This window comes from Stegodyphus dumicola, chromosome 3 (genome assembly GCF_044657685.1).
Source record: "Stegodyphus dumicola isolate Sdum_Otavi_A_Nest chromosome 3, ASM4465768v1".
NCBI classification, from domain to species: Eukaryota; Metazoa; Arthropoda; class Arachnida; order Araneae; family Eresidae; genus Stegodyphus; species Stegodyphus dumicola.
The window spans coordinates 188462408-188482051 of NC_140770.1; the positions used below are offsets into that span (position 1 = coordinate 188462408).

The 19644-nt window shown below is 31.4% G+C and overlaps 1 protein-coding gene across 4 annotated transcripts in view; it reads left to right on the top strand.

The window, feature by feature from the left end:
- LOC118184280 (nephrin-like) overlaps positions 1-9503 on the top strand; it is a 373546-nt gene extending 364043 nt beyond the window's left edge. For all 4 annotated transcript variants that reach the window (XM_085813709.1, XM_035353934.2, XM_085813711.1 and 1 more), the window contains exons 22-23: positions 958-1014; positions 4165-9503. The gene's annotated coding sequence lies outside the window, so the exon portion shown is untranslated. The remainder of the gene's footprint in view (positions 1-957; positions 1015-4164) is intronic.
- The last annotated feature ends 10141 nt before the right edge of the window (positions 9504-19644 follow it).

Genomic DNA, 19644 nt, shown 5'->3' on the forward strand with positions numbered 1-19644 from the left:
AAGCATTTGGTAATTGTAAAATTATTATAAGTTGAAAATATATCAAAACTGCTAAAATTTTTGGCAATCCCCTGCTGCAGGTCTCGCGACCCCGGGGGTCTCGACCCACAGTTTAAGAAACTCTACTGTAGAGCATCGTAACCATATGTCTAAAGAGTTTTGTGATGCTCTAAATTTTTGTTCTGGGAGTGTGTTAAATCTTTTGTGTTGAAGAGCTAATAAAATTTATTCCTTATATGTGCGTGAATAAGCCAAACAATTTTTGTGCATATGTCGAGAAAATACTTGTAAGTGTAAAATACATGTCATTATTTCTGAAACAAGAAAAGTTTACTTACGCGAAATTAGGAGATCTTTATTTTAGTTATGCAGAATTCTTAACATACGATTAAAACATCCCTTAAGGATATTAAAATTTAACATGGATTTGTTGTAATTTTTAAATAAGAGCCAAGTTTAGAAAATAAAATAGATATTTGTGCTCAGAATGCAAATTGTCGTACGAAAAAACGTTTTTTCATTTCTGTATTTCAATTATGCCGCATCCTCTAAATAGGAGCAAAACATTACTTTTGAATAAAATCTAATATGAATTTTGATGTAACACTGAAACAAGAGCCAGTCATAATAAAACAAAATATGTATTCATGTTCAAGTATACTAAAAATGAAACATAATAAAGAAAACTTTACTATATCTCTGTCAAAGAAAATTACAAAAATATTTAAAACGTTAATTATTTTAAATATTCGTTACTTAAGGAATTTAAAACTATAGCTTTAACTTTTCCATTTGAAACATTAGTTTGGGTTGAAAATTTCCTGTCTTTTTAAATATAGTCTTTAACAAGTTCATATAAACCATTATTTGTAACAATTTGATTTATATAACAATTATTTTTAATGCAATTCAATCAATTTATTTCTTTCAATAAATTGTTTAATGATTGTTTTTCAGCATTTCCCGTCCCCGAGAGACAGCTCACATTAAGATTCACTTGAGTGAATATCCTATGTAAGTATTTTAAATTCACTTGAAATGTAAATAAATTCACTTCAGTAATGGATAAATAACTAAATTCACTTGACAAACATATGTAAGTAAATAACCTTGAGTAATAAAAAATAAATAAATTTAGTTGAATGAATGTCCTAAAATAATAACATAAATCATTTTTATTAAAATCCTAAAATAATAAGTTTAGTAAATTTACTTTAATAATTAAGAAACTTAAAAGGTTAACGTCATTGAATATCTGAATTGAAGTAATCTTACAAAAGTGTTTTAAACCTTTCCAAAATAACGCTAAATTTAAATGTTAGCAATTAATGTTTAGTCCATTTTACATAGACACTTTTAAATTTAAATAATCACTGAAAAACAAATAAAAAATGCGGGATATCAGTATAATCGAAAATTACACTGACAGAAATTCACGAAAATTTATTTGATTAAACAATTATGCATCTTCCTAAAACTTTTAACAGGCATAAGCAAGAAACATATTTGGTGGTAATTAGGAATTAAGTGCTCTGAGAAACGAGATATGCGTCGGTCAAGAATGCTAACATTTCGATCCAATACATACATAGTGACGGATAGAGGCAGCAAGGAATACAAGATAAAAACTACTATTTTTCTCTCCTATAGACATATATCTGTATTAAAATTCATTGTCCAATATTTAAAAATATATTAAGATAATCTGTAAATTATTCTTTAAATTTTCAAGAACGTATGTTTTTCGCTTCACTTGCTGACCTTAAACTATATTATTAAACAGACGTAATTATTTTTCTTATCCTATATATCATATGCTATTCTTCATATATAAGGTTTAGATACACTGCGAGGAAAAAAAAGACAGTTTTATATCTCCCGTTCTACTGGGCCGATTGACGAAACTCAACTTGTGTTTCTCATCTCACGAAAGCGCGATTTAGGATATGTATTAGATTTAGATATTCTAACATAGGTATTTTGACACAAAATCGGTTTTTTTCAAACACACACTAATTTTTCCCATATTTCCATTCTATGACTCAAATTACGCCAAACTACCAAGTTTTGTAAAAATCGCAGAAGTAGTTTTTAAAAAATTCAGCTCTCGAAATTTTAGCTCCTCAATGTTGATTGAGTTTGGTATATATTTATTAATCTCTCTTTTTTTTATTAAACTTATTTGATTCTTCCTTTCACTTTCCGAAATTCAGGTTCATTCCAAATAAAATTCACCCATTTTTTATGATTTATTTTTTTAATTTGTATATTAAAATAATTTTTATAAATATTTCAAAACAATTTTGAATTATAATCTATAAAAGTTTTACCATCACCTTAAAGTAGATATATTTCTAAGCATACCTGCAAAAAATGACATTTTTTATGCAAAATTTCCGAAGATATATGTGAATTTATATATTGGTGCTTTTTGAAATTTGGCATCTTTGTTGAAAGCGAAAAACATTAAATGTGCTTTAGACACTTTGCTAAAATGATTTGAAAGTAGTAACGATTTGACCTTTTTCTGCTCATACACAATGTAAAAAGGTAGGACCCAGGTGCCTTTTTTTCCGCTCCGGCATAATGGAAAGGAAATGAAAATTGGTTGCCAATTAAGAAGTTCGTCAAGTTATTTATTGTTGGCGCAAACTGAAAAAAAAATGCTCCAATATAAATTTTTGAATTTCTCCGTAAATTTCGCACGAAATTTTACAAAGTTTAAAATTGAGACATAATTTGCGTCGTAGAATTGAAATATGGAAAAACAATCGGCGTGTCATTTTAGAAAAAGTCCGATTTTGTGTCAAAATACCTATGTTAGAATGATGCTATATATAAATCTAATATATATCCTAAGTAGCGCTTTCGAGACATGAAAAACGCAATTTGAATTTCATCAATCGGCCCAGTAGAACGGGAAATATAGAACTGTCCCTTTTTCTTTTCGCAGTGTACTTAAGGACTTGTTAATATGCATACGTTTATCTTATTTGCTAAGCCGTTTTATATTCTGGTCAACTCAATAATATATTTTCGTTTGTGCTATCATATTGAATCTCCTTTCCATAATTTCAACATAAAAATCTTTTAGTAATCTCAACCTGCTAGAAAGATTAATTTTAGAAGCACCATTTTAGAATGTGCTATTACTTAGATATAATGGCGTACAGTTGGCGGGAGAAGGAGAAAACTGAATAAAGAACTTTATTTACGAGCCATTGGGACATTAGGCTTTCATTGTAGAGACATTAGGCATTTTTGGGAAGCAGGCAAGATGAAAAATTAGCAACGCCTTCGCCGGAAATCGAACCCCGGACCTATGAAATACCTACTCAGTGTGCTGACCACTACACCACAAAGGCACGCTAGGAAAGTGAGAGAAATACCTTATATAATACCCCTTTTAAAGGGCGAATGGTGTTTTTAGGGGACCCAATCGCCAGATCCAGGGTGGGGAGAAATCATCATCGGCCACCCTTTTAGTTTGGGCGCCACAGTACAGACATTAGGCATTTTTGGGAAGCAGGTAAGAGGAAAAATTAGCAACGCTTTCGCCGGGAATCTAACCATGGACCTCTGACATACCGGCTCAGTGTGCTAACCACTACACCACGAAGGCACGCTAGGAAAGTGGGAGAAATACCTCATATCATGATAGCAATATTTTGATGTTTACTCAAACTTTTTGAACTAAAATTGGATTAAACGTTTATGCTATAATTATTGTGCATAAAAGTTACAAAAACTTGAATTACTAATGTATCACCCTTTTTCAGCCAACATTGAAAACGCATTTCTTTTTTCTTTATGCCATCTTATTGTGTATCTCGTTTCTTGCATTAAGACATTAATCATACTTTTGCTATGAGTAAAATTAGGGAAGAATATAGAAAATTTAACATCTGGGTTTACATGACTAAAACTAAACAAAAAAAGTAATAATAATAGTAGAACTTAAGAAATAAATCAATAATAAAGTGAAAATTTTCTCTTTACAAAATATTAGTCAAAAGAATTTTAAAATTATCATGGGCATTTATATGCAGCTCTGAAACTTTTGGAGTCATTTTCTGTAATTTTAAGTTTCTCTGTTTTTTTTTGTTTTGTTGTTATTTTAAACATTGTCTTGACTTTATAATTTTTCATATTCCTTTTTTTCAGAGCTACTCCACTGTTTTAGCCTTCGGTGTCCGCTCAGTTGGGCTTAACATCGAAACGAGAATCTATCCCGAACAAGTGCCTCTGGTTACAATATTACACCAGTTATACCTTCGACAAGAACCGGTTAGATCCGGAACTGGAGTGTAGGGGATTCGTCTTTGACTTGCTCACACTCCTTGGTCAGCTCAAAATATGCTGGTGCCACTATACATGAAATAGTCACAAAACAATTGAGAATGAAAGGATGATTTTGTGTATTTAGTGTATGACAATAATTTTGACATCTGGACTTGGGAAAGCCATATTTTTGCCAAAGTCCTATTTACACGGTGCAGTTAATAGCAAAATATACCGATTCACGAATTGAATAGCAGTTCTGATTTTCTAGGAATTCATTGTAAATGTTTAAGTACTGTATTTAATTGTGGCTCAGAAAACTGCCAAAATCCTGTACAGGAACTAAAGCTCACTGAAACGTTATAGTGAGAAAGGATATTGTGGATTGGGATTGGTTGTAGATTTTAAAGGAGTGAAAATGAATTTTTATATTCATATTTAGAATAATTAGAGTAAATAAAACAATTTAGATTTTAAGAACATTCGTTGAAAACTTAAAATCACTGGAAAATCACGATTTCTTATTTTATTTTTAGGCAAAATTTAGTCTTTTACGAATGTTTGTTTCTATCTGCAAATATAACTTCCAGGGTGTCCCATTTATATGAAATTACTAATTTTTATAATTCGCCTTCATAAAAAAAATGCTTGAGATTTTAAATTTGCGTAAACATTTACAAATAAATAATTCTTATAAACGGATAGGTTGGATTTTTTCATATCCAAAACTTATTCTAAAAGATACCGGTTACAACTTCTCCTGCAAATAAAACAGTACAAGATATTACAAATGCTAAATAATGGGAAAATGTTCTTTTTCTACTGTTTCAGATTTTACAGAAACTGAATATTAAATTTCGACCTTTTTTATAACACGAAAATATTATTCGGATTAATTTATGATCATATGTTTACCCTCAATTTCAAACACCAATAACACCTTGCTCTTATTAATACATTTGCTACGAATTTTTGTTAACGGCTAAATATTGGGTGCTAATTTTCAAACATGAAATTAAAAAAAAAAATAGCATATACGCACCTGAAGTATCTGTCTTCATCCATCTTTAACAGATATTTAATTTTCAAATCTGTAAACATCTGCCTTACCGATTGGGAAAAATCGAATTTTTTTTTTTAATTTTTATGCCTCACACAGGCATTATATGAAACTTGAAGCATGACATATGCATTCAGTTTGGATATATATATATCAAAATAGATTGATTAAAAAACGCAAGGTATGTTTCTTAGAACAGCTGGTTTCATACATCATTCTCAGAGCGATGGTTACTTATTAGCAGAAATATATCCAGCAATACAGAACTATTAGAATACTCTGAGAAAGCTAGGAGGTTCAAAATAAGATACATATAATTTCTAATTTATGGTTTTCTAAAGAATTTGAAAGATCCCAGAACCCTTTACTATCAATTCTATTTCATAATGACGCAGTCGACTCTAGATGAAACAGAAATACAATAATTTAGCAAATTTAAGACGTTCATCATCAAATATTTTAATGCTGTGCAGATGGTTGTTTTCATCGTATTTTCAATATTCCCAAGAGAATCCTTCTGCGTTAGAAATAAATTTTCCTGCACAATTAACGTATTACGTTTACTGTTTTAAAAGTATTAGTCTTTGTGCTCACTTCTTTTGTCTCAGAATTTTATGAAAACATAATTACATTTCTGAAATTGCAGTATAACCACTTGTTTTCAGAGATTCATGATTTGCATTTGTGCATTTTTATTGTTTGTGATCTAGGTTGAGAGCTATATAGTTTAGCATTTACATGCATAATCTTTTCACTTTATCTATATAAAATATGGGTATTACTTTAAATGTGAGGTATTAAAATTAACATATATGTGATGTAAGATATTACTATGTATTGAAAGCACAATTTCTAGAGTCGGTTAAATGCGTCTGTGGTATCAGACTTGAATATTCTCTAATATGAATGTGGTGTAAATTCTCGGTAGCTTACAGTTTATAAACTAAGAAATTGTCTACATTTTAAGTGGTCAGAATGCAATCCTTTATACAGTTTCATAGATATTATAACAAAACTTTATTAATTTTAATTAACTATTTCTCACACATTTGTGGAGACGGACGTTACAATTGTAATGAATGTGTGAATGGGACACCCGTAGTTTTACAAACATAAAGTTTAATGATTACATTACACAATTACAGGTTTGATCTCTCGGTTTGTTTTACTTTTAATTATTATAATCTATATCATTGTGTTAAAATATTATAAGGGATACAAATGCAATTTTTAGAATTGAGACAATATATATAACCGGATTTCTGATCAGACAAAGATGGTGATATTATGTGCCAATGTGTAAAGTTTACTTATCTATGCATTCGATTTATCTTCGTGAGGCCTTCTCTGTATATAATTGTAAACTGTTAATTGTTCTGCTTCTTTATAAAATTGATTTGTTCTCAATGGAAATGCAGTTACTCGTTATGTACTTATACGAAAGTTATATACATGAATGCGTTAATGTTTTTAAAAACATTGCTTTGGTGTATTTAAAAATATTTAATTTTGAAGTTGTATTTGAAAATATGGTTAACTGAAGTAATTGTTTGATCATGCGTCTTTTCAACAAGTCTGAATCATTTCTAAGATCATTTTTTTATTCTAAGAAAGGAAAAACTACCCGCCTAACGAGTATATAATTTAAAATTTTGCTCGATAAACAGAAATAAACAAGCAACATAATTAATTGATAGAAAAATGAAACATAATTAATGTTCATAGGCATATGTATAAGACAAGTTACAATAAGATAGAAAGATAATTTTTTATAATCCTTACAATTAAATGAAACTAAAGATGTAAGTAAAGCCAATATCATTTTCTAATTTATCCTTATAAATTTCTAATTTATATGGATAAATTAGAAGGAAGAAAATAAAAATGATTTTTGTAGACTAGTCAAATTTTAAAACAATAATTTCAAGACAGATTTCTTTTAAACAGTTGCTTTAAGAACAAATATTTTGTAAAACATGAAGTATTATGCTGCTATATATGAAAATAATGTTGCACATTCGGCTTATTCTGTCTCATTTCTTATAACTCTTGTTTAGCATAAAAATTGTATACCAATTCACGTAACTTATTAACAATTCATGTAATTAAAAGTTATGCTATAATCGTATGAAAGGTGTTCTAGTACTTAATTTTAAAATCTGAATTGTAATTAGTAGATATCGTACTTATGTATGTTAAGTAACATTTTATGAGAATAAAATACTGATATAACTAATATAACTAATAACTGAAAAAATAACAATTTTCTGATATAACTAATTCAGTTGATATTGCATTTATTAAAGCCATTTGCTTAACTCATCAGTTTGTTTATTTTATAATTTTAATTCTTAAAAATAAAGCCTGAATTTAAATGTCATATCATTGCTTACTAATCCTGAACTATAATACTATTTTGACAAATTTATACGAAATACAAAATAATGAGAATGTAACTTTTAAACGTTATCTTTAAATTTGTATAGATGTTTATCTTAGTAAATGTTATTAACTACTTGAGAATTAGCAGTAAATATAAAGGAAATTGTGTTCAGTAGTTGTAGTTTTGAGGAAAGTGGTTTAAAAAAATTTTCATACATTTTTATGAGCACAAAGTAGCTTTTAAATTACATTTTAAAAATAAGTTATTTTCCCCACATAAGTTATTTTAAACTGGTTACCAGATACACCCGTGAAATACTTTGAAATTTAAACTAAAGCTTTTGCTTGTTCCTCAATTTTTAATGTATAGTTAGTTCAATTGTAGTAGTTAAAGAAATAGGGTCATTTCATTATATTCTTTGTTATGAATACTTATAAATCCTTCCATATTCTACGTATAAATGTGTACTTTGTTATTTTATCTGTATAAATGTAATAGAATATTCACCTATTTTTGCACCAATATGTTTAGCATTTCATCTGGTTCTAGATTTACACCATCATATACATAAATTCATCATAAATTTACATACAGTTTGATTAATATATGGTTTAAATTTATGAACATTTTGTGTGTATTATATGTTTCATTATGTTATTTAGATACATGTTTATAGGTGCAAACTGTTTTCAACATAGTGATGCAAGAATAGTAGCAGTTACATAGAAAGTTCTCTTTTAATACATGCCTTTATGCTTAACTTGTCATAATGATATATACTACTGTGCCAGACAGATTTTATGTTTTTTCTATTATCAACACGTTATTCATTATCTTCTATCTATATCAAGTTAAGGCATGTATTATTGAAAGCCTTTTACCTTATACTTTCTCTGGCGGATTTCATTTCAGTTATAAAGAAGATAGGGTTACTTTTATTTATTTTTTTAATATAGCTGCAAAATAAGCATTCACAAAAGGAAGATTTCTAAGAGAAGAGCGAGTATTTTATTACATTGCGAAAGCAGCGCACGCGGCCAAATGTCATACATGCTGCACAACACATTTTTAAAATTTACAAATTCAAAATCTCCGCTAACGTATTTTTTGCTCTAAGTGTTATTTATTTTTCCATGTCTGGAACATTTTTCAGATATACTTTTTGGTGTTACATGCACACTTCAGATATTCGCAAACATATTATTTACCGCTATATTTTACTACATATTTCAATTTCCTATCCTGCATGTTTGCACTCGTTTAAATCACAGTTACTTTCCTGTCTCTGTTTTAAATTTATAATACCCTCAGTAATCGATTTAGCTTTTTTATCATAAGCAGTTTAGTATTCCTTCTAACTGCATTACTTAACTGCTCTTTATGTGTGCCTTTAAGAAGAAAACATAGTTAATATGCTGTTATTTACTTACTTTATTTATTTCCTTTATATTTTTTGTACTTATATTCACTTATTAATGTTTTATGAAAATGCTTTTATTTCGATTTTCTCCTGAAAATATGCCCTTAAAAAGGCTGTTCAGTTTGTAGCAATAGCAATATCAGTCACAATTTAATTTATGGATATTAATATTAAACATTAATATATCAATATCATAAATTTTGAATTGTGTTTTCATTACAAATTACACTAAAAACTAAGAAACAAGTCAGTTCATAAAATCAAAAATAAACTCCGGATTTATAACTATATTGGCATGTTATAGGAATTGATGCGACTAGAAATGTTATACTTACAGAGACGGCAAAAGAGAAGTTGAAACAAATATCTAAAAATTAACCTGAAGTAATAAGTATACTTTTCTGAAGATTTAAGTGTTTTTTCAACTTTTTTGTTTACCTTTAGAAAATTATTTCTACACTAAGCATAGGAATTGCCTAGCAATGCACACGAAAATAATACTTGTAAAGTTTCAGTTAATTACATTTTTTTTTCTGTAATGCAATGATAAACGTATATTTAGCCAAACAGAAACTACAAAATATGTACTTGCTATATTAAAAATATTTTGATTGGTAAATAGAACTATGTTAGATTACATTTATCATTGCATTACAGAAAAAAAAATGTAATTAACTGAAACTTTACAAGTATTATTTTCGTGTGCATTGCTAGGCAATTCCTATGCTTAGTGTAGAAATAATTTTCTAAAGGTAAACAAAAAAGTTGAAAAAACACTTAAATCTTCAGAAAAGTATACTTATTACTTCAGGTTAATTTTTAGATATTTGTTTCAACTTCTCTTTTGCCGTCTCTGTAAGTATAACATTTCTAGTCGCATCAGTATGCTATGTTAGTCGCAGAAGCTGATAATTATATTATTTTCTTTACATGTAAATATATGATATATTAATTTAAAGACACTAAAATATATTTAAATTGTAAAATACTAAGATAAAGAGTTCAGCTTCATTTTGTAAAAGGATTTCTTGAAAATTTAGTTTGTTATTTATTTTCTTCACATCATTTGAGGCAATAATTCAAATGAATGTGCGTTTCTTCGAGCGCATTTGAAAGCTGATTTATATCAGACAGCTTATGTTTCAAGCTTAGTTGCTTACAATTCTGGAAATATAATTTATTCTTAATTTAACATTGTTTAAAACAAGAATCATTTTTAAAGTTATACTTAAATATCTAATACACTTAGTCTTCTCCATATTAATTAAGCGCATATTTAATATATTGAAACGTATTCAGCAAAATTATATTTATACAATTATAAAAATTCAAAGATTAGTTCTGCAATAAGATGTTGCAGGTTGCAACAAGCGCTACGACAATAAGACAGCGCTACGAATTTTTAGAAATTAGTCCTCTGCAGAAAATCTTTAGCTTCAGTATGGCGTATATTAGCCTTAGAATTTAGTAATCTGTTAAAAATACCGTCCTCTGAAATTAGAAAAAAACAAATAGTGCTTAAATATTCCAAAAATAAATATAAGTTAAAAATAAGTAGTAAAAATTATTCTTTAATTTATTTCTACCGTCGTCCAAAATTTTGACTGAAGAACGATGGGAAACTATTATCAAAGTGTGCAACTTTACCGCCTGCTTTACTAACAGTTTTTCCCCCTAAATTTGTTCTTAAAATATTTTTTACGAAATTGAATATTTTTAAAAGTTATAAAATTAACTTACTAGTTTAATACCCAGCAAAATATTGTTTATACTAATCCTAATATATGATATGATACCAATGAAATACAGTCAGTTCCAGATTAATTGGAGGCAGATTAAACCGATGGTGGATTAATTGGACTTTACCTAAAAATAAAGTTTAAGGGCTGAATGAAGAGAAAACCACTATAATAGATCATCAGCATTAAAAACGTGTCTACGGATAATATACAAAATACGGAAAATGACTATGCGTTAGATTTTCTCAACGCTAGCCAGAGGAATGTTTCCAAAAAGCATCTTATAATCGACTTTTTTATGCGAATTTGAACTGAGTATGAATGCTTAAGCTCTGTTATAAATACTAGCCGCCGGAGCAAACAGCTTTCTGAAACACGTACCAAAAATTATGAAGAAAATATATAATCATTTTAATGAGCCCATGAAATGTTCCTGTCATAAAAATGTTCAATATATCTAATTAGATATCTCATGATTTAAATGCACTTTTGTTTAAACCAATCAGTTTAAAAAAATATTAAAAGCATTCTTAAGAATAACGTTTATTACGTTTAGATCACTTCTTTTGTTACTCTATAACAGACAAATTAAATATAGAAGTTAAATATTTTATGCTTTGCCGAATGGCAATACGCTGCCACATGCAGATAAGATTACTTTTATTTCAAGCAGCGGTAACACATTGTTTCTAAATAGCCGAGTCGTTGATTAATACTTTAAGACTGTCTTACATTTTGCCGAATGGCAAACAGTTTGGTACGCTAGAGATAAAAATATTTTATTTCGAATAGTGTTGCCGTTGCTCGCTTTTAAATCGTTGAGTTTGTTCGATAAAAATTAATTAAATTCTTACAAAATATGAAATTAATAGAACAATTCGAAATTCAGAAGCTAGGCTTCGAGGTGCATATGTTCGTTTGGAGGACTAAATGTGTTCAAAAACATTTGGTGGTTGTAATGTGCCGTCGTTTTTTATAATGCAAGGGGTATATGCATACATACAGAGTCTTCAATATTTAATAATAATATGTATTGTTTTCTTTAAATATTTACTGCATATATATTGTTTCTGATATTTACAGTGCGTCCATTTTGTTTCTAATGCTGATTTAATTTACGTAACGAAACAAACTTAGAAAAAAAATTACTTTAAAATACAAAGTAAATTGTTAATAGCAGTTTGCGTTAATTACAATGTGTGTTATTCTAATTTCTTTTTTACTTACTTTACTTTAAACCTAGTATATAGTCCCTGATATTACACCGTTTAATCACGAGTCGACTCTAAAAATTACATTGATTATTTAGAACCAAGAAATTTGAGACGAGGAACAGAGAAAGCCTCACTACTAATTCCCTGAGCCCAAAGCATGACGTAACATTTTCTCCAAATGTGCTAATTTTCAGTCTAACTTCTTGCACACTTAGGTAGTTAAAATAACTGATTCGGTAGCTTGCGACTACCCGTGATCTGTGTACTTTAAGCAATTATCACGTAAACCTATTTCTTCTTAATTAGTTGACTGAGATTGTTGTAAGAGTTGCTATTCTCGATTTCATACTTGCAAAATAATTTGTAAAGTACGGGTAACCATCGTATCTGAATTAAATGTTCTCGATATACAGTATACATATATAAATATACATATATATGCAAATATTTCAATTTCATTGGGAAAATTGTTGAAAACTGTTACACTGGCAAAAATTTAAGTTTTTGTAGATATGTAAAATGCATTAAAAATATTTCGAGAAGTAGTATATTATTTGTGTCACTAATTCATTTGTTCTAATCTGTCTTCTATAAGCAAGCTAAATTATATGATATTAAACATTGCTAATGTGACAAAAATATTTCTCTACATACATAACGAAAATATCCTAAAGAGAAAATATTGATTACATAGTACATTTAAACTGTTTTATAAAATTTACATTGTTGCTTCCCTTCTCTTTTCTTTTTCAGTATCTTTATTACAGTGGTTTTACATTTTTGTTTTTATTTTTTATTTTTATTCGATGATTGTTTTGAAATGTTGGGCAAAGTACAGTAAAATAATCTTAACAATTTGCATGAAACTTTTTTATCTGGTAAATTTGTAAGGTATATTTTAATTTTATAACAGTTAATTTAATTTCAAAGTGCTGTCCTATTAGATCTTGTTTCCTATTACAATTCCCTGCCAGAATGAGGTTTCAGAACCACGTTAAATGCAAATGAGTTAGAAGTAGTATTTAAAGAATGTTCAACGTACTTCGCGAGAGAGAGCTAGGAATCCTGAGTAGCGGGTGTTTGCCTTCGGGCTAATTCTCTCTTGAGGCTGTTACGCTCAGCCGTATTATTACGTGGCTTTTGATATTCGCCAGCTAGTTCAAATTAAGAGCCAATTACTTTACATGCTTGTATTTAACTTCTGCTAAGTCTCTCTTAGTCAATTATAGCTTAGTTCTTATTTCTTATTTTGACTTCAAAGCTCGAGTGGCAGCCTTGTGGTAAGCTCGAGAAAGGGATCAGCTGTTGTTTTTCTTTGAATGAAATAATGAGGGTAATAAAGATACAGTAACACGCCGAACAAATATTAATTTAGAAGTCAAACAACAAAAATCAGCGTTACATTTTCAAATTTTCGCAGGACTAGTTTCGATGGTTTAACCGAACCATCATCCTCAGCTGCAAAAGCGCAAATGAACGAGATAAGATATATTGATTAGATAAGATAAGAAAGCCTGGAAGGGTGAAAAGCCACTGGCGCCATTTGTTGATGAAACCAGAACTAAAACATAATTTCTTTAAAGGCTGAAGGCAAAGATGGATTGGAATTAGGGTCGTTAACTGGAACAGAAAGATTTTTTTGAACGTGAAATGCCTCTAGAAAATCAAGTTCATCAATGGAAGATTTTTCTTTGAATAATTTTGGCAGCAGAAATATTGAAAATGTGATTTTCGGACTAGCAATGTTGGGGAACAGAAGTATATGCCTCATGTTCCTTAACACGAAATTTTAAGGCTCTCTTACTTTGGCCAGTGTAAATTAAGCCACACTGTCAAGGAATCCTGTAAATACCCCAGAAATTCATATCCGGAATGGGGTCCTTGAGTCCTTGAGTTCATTTGCGCTTTTGCAGCTGAGGATGATGGTTCGGTAAAACCATCGAAACTATTCCTGTGAAAATTTGAAAATATAACGCTGATTTTGTTGTTTGTCTTCTAATTTAATATTTGTTCGGCGTGCTATTGTATCTTAATTAAAATAATTGGTTAGAAAATTAAAATGACATTTACAGCTTTTATAGAACCACCTAAACTTTTGTTTTAAAGGTAGTTTAACTTTTTTGAATCTACATCTTTTGTTATTTGAACTCAGCGATAAGTTGCTAAACAGTCCATTAGGTTTCTTGACGTTTACATTAGACAAAACAAGTGAACCCTACAAAGTTTCTAGAAAATTATTTATTGAATTACTAATAATTAGTATTACTTGATAGGATACGCATTGTTACAAATAAAATATGAGTATATAATAAAAATTAGAAACTTATTTATAAACAATTCTGAAAAGGTTATTACTCGAAAACAACTTAATTTAATTTGAAAATCTGTAAGTAACATTTTATTAATTAGTATTAAATAATATTCACTTTTAAAATCCCTTAATATGTACAGTGTAAATAAACAGTTTGGGCCCGGGTTTGCAATAATCTGAATTTGAAATGAGATGAAAAAAATGACCATTTTGCATTTCAAGAATGTAATTAATATAATAAAGATCATTATTCAAATTTCGTTATACTTTCTTAATCACATTTGCAAGAATAAATTTTATTGATTTTTACATTCAGTGAAAAGTCGAAAATAAGAAAAACATAAATAACATTTCTAATTAGAATGTTTCAAAAACTGTGAGCTGTGCTTTTGATTGACTAAGAATTATAACTTAACAGCAAAATTAAGATGGTCTGAAACATTCATTTTTTAATTCTTAAAAAGCTACGAAACAATATTTGCTTAATAATTCGGGTTAAGAACAGACGATCAAATCACAATCAGATATAAGCTTGCAAAGAAAGCACTTTTAGATCATCTGTTTATACGAATTATCATAAGCTGAATACTTAAGCTGCTGTGGAAATGTGTTACGCAAACGCGTGAAAATATTCTCATTTTTATCTCACATATCCCATAACATTTCAAATCCCGTTCATAATAGACTTACTCATACTTTTAAACTCATCTTATAAATGCATAAATACTTTAATAAAATCAGTGATTAAAAAAATCCCATAATTTTTAACACACTGATGATGATATACTGTAAAGTATGGTTTTAATACTCAAATATTAAAAAAATTCAGTTGTACAATATTTTATTAAAAATTAATAATTGTATTGAGTTTTAGCAATGTTTTGTGATATGGTATACCTGAAAGCAATTTCCTTGGTGTAGAGGTACCACATACAGTTTACAAAAACATCGTGTGTCACCACTTCTTTTGTTTTAAGTGCTATACACGATATTTCCTTTTTTATTAGTTTGTTTTCCCCTGCCAATAATTTTCTAAAAAGTATACTGTCGCATATTACCAGAAAATCAGCTTGAACACAACAAGGACTTTGTCGAGTGATAGTAGAAAGTACACTGCATCACTAAAAATATTTCACCACGAAGACGACATACAACAAATATCAAATTTCCATGCATTAGCTATATGCTAGGCAATGCAAATAATTAGCCTTCCAGCACAAAGCAGACATGTGAAATTCCATTTACGATTTCTCTAAGTGGGAACATTGCACAGAGAGTGTCTCCTTTGGAAATCCCATTTGAATATTGGGTGCTTAAATGTCGTATTATATCTTGTGTTAGAAGAAGAAACTCGTATCCTAAGGCACGTAAAGAATATATTATTCTAGCCTAAGGAATATATTGTGGATAATTTCTTGAATATATCACCACAATCTCAGATTCAAGCAATAATAGGACCTTTGAGATGCGTGTCGTAGCATCCAAAAAACTCCTGGAAAAAAAATGGTGCACCGACACTTGCGTAGGTCGGTCTATTACTTTTACCTCCTTCTGTTTGCTAAGACGGTACAAAAAAAGGTTCGACGAAAATTATCCTTAAAGTGGTTATCACATGTAGCGATGGTCCCAGCTAGACTGGACATTTTTGAGAAACTAGATTCTGTTAACCATGGTTTAAACGGGAGGATTCCTATAAAAAACAGTTGCCGTGGAAGCGAAGTCCCGCCTAGATGCGGAAACGGTGTACCGACTACCCGGACTTTTTTGAAACCTCCCCAAAAATATTTCGGCACCAGCTCTGTCCCGGGTAGAGATAAACCAATTAGACAGTTTTGCTTCTGAAGACTCACGTCGTGATCCCAGTCTGAACGATAATAAATTACTTTTTGGCGTTCAAGTCTGTTTAGCAAGTAAAAATGGTAACCTAGCTACGTAGGTTTCGTGGATATGTGCGGGTCCTGAGAATTGTACTTTTCGACGTCTAGTCCCCCGTAGCGGAAACATATGTGATTGGGACTTTACTGAGGGGCGGCAAACTTGACCTTGACCAGAATGCAAGAAGCTAGGTTAGACCATGCCAGGGAGGGCTTGCAGTGACATAACTTCATGTTACGTTAGGTAATCATCTGATAAAACAAAGTATATATGTGAATATATATTTTTAATTTAAAATCAAATTTAAAAGGAAATGATAGAAATAAAACGTAACTGATTCTTAATGAAAAATTATTAATATAAATTTGTACAAAAGCAATACTTAACATAAATTACAATGCTTGGCAGTTGATTATATTGTTATTTAAATTTAAAAAAAAATTGTAAAATATTGAAATTAAAACCAAATTTATAGCATCTAGAAAATGACGGAAAAATTCTTCTTTAATGTGGTGTATCATCACCTCAGACAGAAACTCATACCTCACATCTTAATTTTATAGACTTATTTACCAAAGTGTTGAATGCGTCTTGTGGAAGTACACTCCATTTTTCTAAAAGTGCACTTTTTAGCTCCTGGGGGATGCAAGAGGAATTTGGCGCCCCAAAATTCGGCACCCTAAGGCAACCTGTACATGTTCAACCGGGTTCAAGTCGGGTGAGTAAGATGGCCAAACCATTCCAGTGATACTTTCTGTTTGCACATCGCCACCATGTATGCTCAATGACCCCGAGCATTCTCATTCATTAGCAAAAGCTGTGGACAAACAGTACCCCTTAACAGTCTAACTTGGGGTTCCAGTACCTAGTTCACATATCTCAAAGCAATTATAGAGACTGCTTGAAAGACATGTCCAGGTCCACATGTCTAGGTACACATTTGTAGTTACTACATCTTCAACGAAGATGCACGACCCTGTCACTAGGTCACATATTGCAACATGCCATGTATTCACCATTGTACTATCCTGCATGTGCTTGCATACGGTATGGGGATTTTCAGCATCCACATTTCTACATTGTGATGTTAACTGACGCGTGCACACTGAAAGTAGCCTAATCGGGGAAAAAAAAACACTCGCACAGCTCAAGAACTCATTATCTTCATCCTATTGGTTCGCAAAATTTTCACAATTGTTTGGTTTGAGAGACTTCACAATTTCAAGCTTGTATGCGTACAAGCTAAGACATTTTACTTACCACTCTGTGCACTATATCTCGTGGCACTTGAAATTGGCTTGAAGCCATGTAGTCGATATCTGTGGCGATGTTATGAATGAGGTTTGAACCTCCTGCACTGTCTAGTCATAAACGGATGGTCTGCCATTTCTTGTACCTGAAACGAATCCCGTTGATAAACGTTTTTGGCATGCATGACTTCACGTCACGCGTGTCTTCCGCAACGTGTTTAAAATATTCACTGTACAATTATTGGTGATTTTGTTTTTGCAAGCTACGTAACAAGTTCTGCCATTTTCCAGAAGGAAAGCCATTTTGACAACGCAGCTCACAAAGCACTCTGAGGCGCAAAAGGCGAAACTGGTGTATGTGGCTCAAACTACAGAGAAATTTTATGAATTTTCTGTGTATTAGCAAATAGGAATAAACAGTTAATACCTTCAATATGACTTTTAAAATGATTATTACCATGTTAAATATTTATACGCACTCACACAACACACACACACACATATATACACTCTTAGACAACAACAAGAAAAAAAAAAAAAAAAAAAAAAAAAAAAAACGACGCACCAGGAAGGAGTTATCCGAACGGGACGAAAATCGGTAGAAGTGATGTACATGTACAGAAAAACAAAATGATTACAGTTTGAGAAAAATTGGATGACTTATTGAAGTGATACAGCTTCACAAAGTGAAAAAGTCAGTAACGCGTTTCTCCACCTCTGGCCCTTATGCAAGCAGTTATTCTGCTTGGCATCGATTGATAGAGTTTGCGGATGTCCTCCTGAGGGATATCGTGGCAAATTATGTCCAAATGGCGCGCTGGATAGTCAACATCCCCAGCTGGTTGGAGGGCCCTTCCCATAATGCTCCAAACGTGCTCAATAGGAGAGAGATCCGGCGACCTTGATGGCCAAGGTAATGTTCGGCAAGCGTTAAGGCAAGCAGTAGAAACATGTGCAGTGTGGGGGCGGGCATTATCTTGCTGAAATGTAATCCCAGGGTGGCATGAGATGCAGGGCAACACAACGGGCCTTAGAACTTCGTCGACATACCGCTCGCTGTGCTTTAAGGTTGCGACGAATGACAACCAAAGGTGTCCTACTATGAAATGAAATGGCACCCCAGACCATCACTCCTGGTTGTCGACCTGTCTGCCGGAAGACAGTCAGGTTGGTATCACACCGCTGTCCGGGGCGTCTCCAGACTCGCCTTCGCTGGTCATCGCGGCTCCGTTCAAAGCGGGACTCATCACTGAAGACTATTCTACTCCAATCCGTGACATTCCAGTGCGAATGACTCCGACACCACTGCAAATGGGCTTGACGTTGTACATAGGTCAATGGAGGTCAGCGTAATCGGCGCCGTGACCTCGGCCCTCTTTCTGTGAGCCGTCTATGAATGATCCTTGCGGTCACTGAAGCACTAGTTGCACGTACAATCGATGATATTGATGCATCTGGGGCTGTCAGTACCGCTCTGACGATTGCTCGGTCTTCACGTTCTGTCGTTTCTCTAGGCCTACCGCTTCCTTCTTGACGCTTTGTGCGGCCATGATTCGCCCATTCCTACGAACATAGTCTAATAGTGTCATCCCGCCTACTCAAATGTCGAGGTATTCGCCGATAAGACCAACCGGCTTCTTTGAGCCCAACTACACGAACTCTCTCAAATTTTAACATCTGCGCATATCGTTCGCGCACCTGTATGCGAGCCATAATTACTCTCCACCAGAGTACACGGAACGAAATTCGTGAAGAATTATGACCTGGAATCATAATTTCTCTTCTTAAATATCCTGCCAGTTGTGAAGATCAGATGCGCTGTAGCGACAACCGTTCATTCATTGAAAGCCAAAATGTAAAATTTTGCACTTTCCGTCGAAACCTGTATGCATATCAATTTGTGTCCAATATGCATTATATCTTCTCGGTGCGTCGTGTTGCATTTTTTTTTTTTTTTTTTTGTTTGTTTATTTAAGAGTGTATATGAAAGAATATGAAGAATATATAAAAAATAAAATGAGCAACGTAAATTTCCCTTCTCTATTCTAAAAATATTAATCTCTTTCTGCACTGCGTCATTTCGAGAAAAATCTATGTCATATGACTTACGT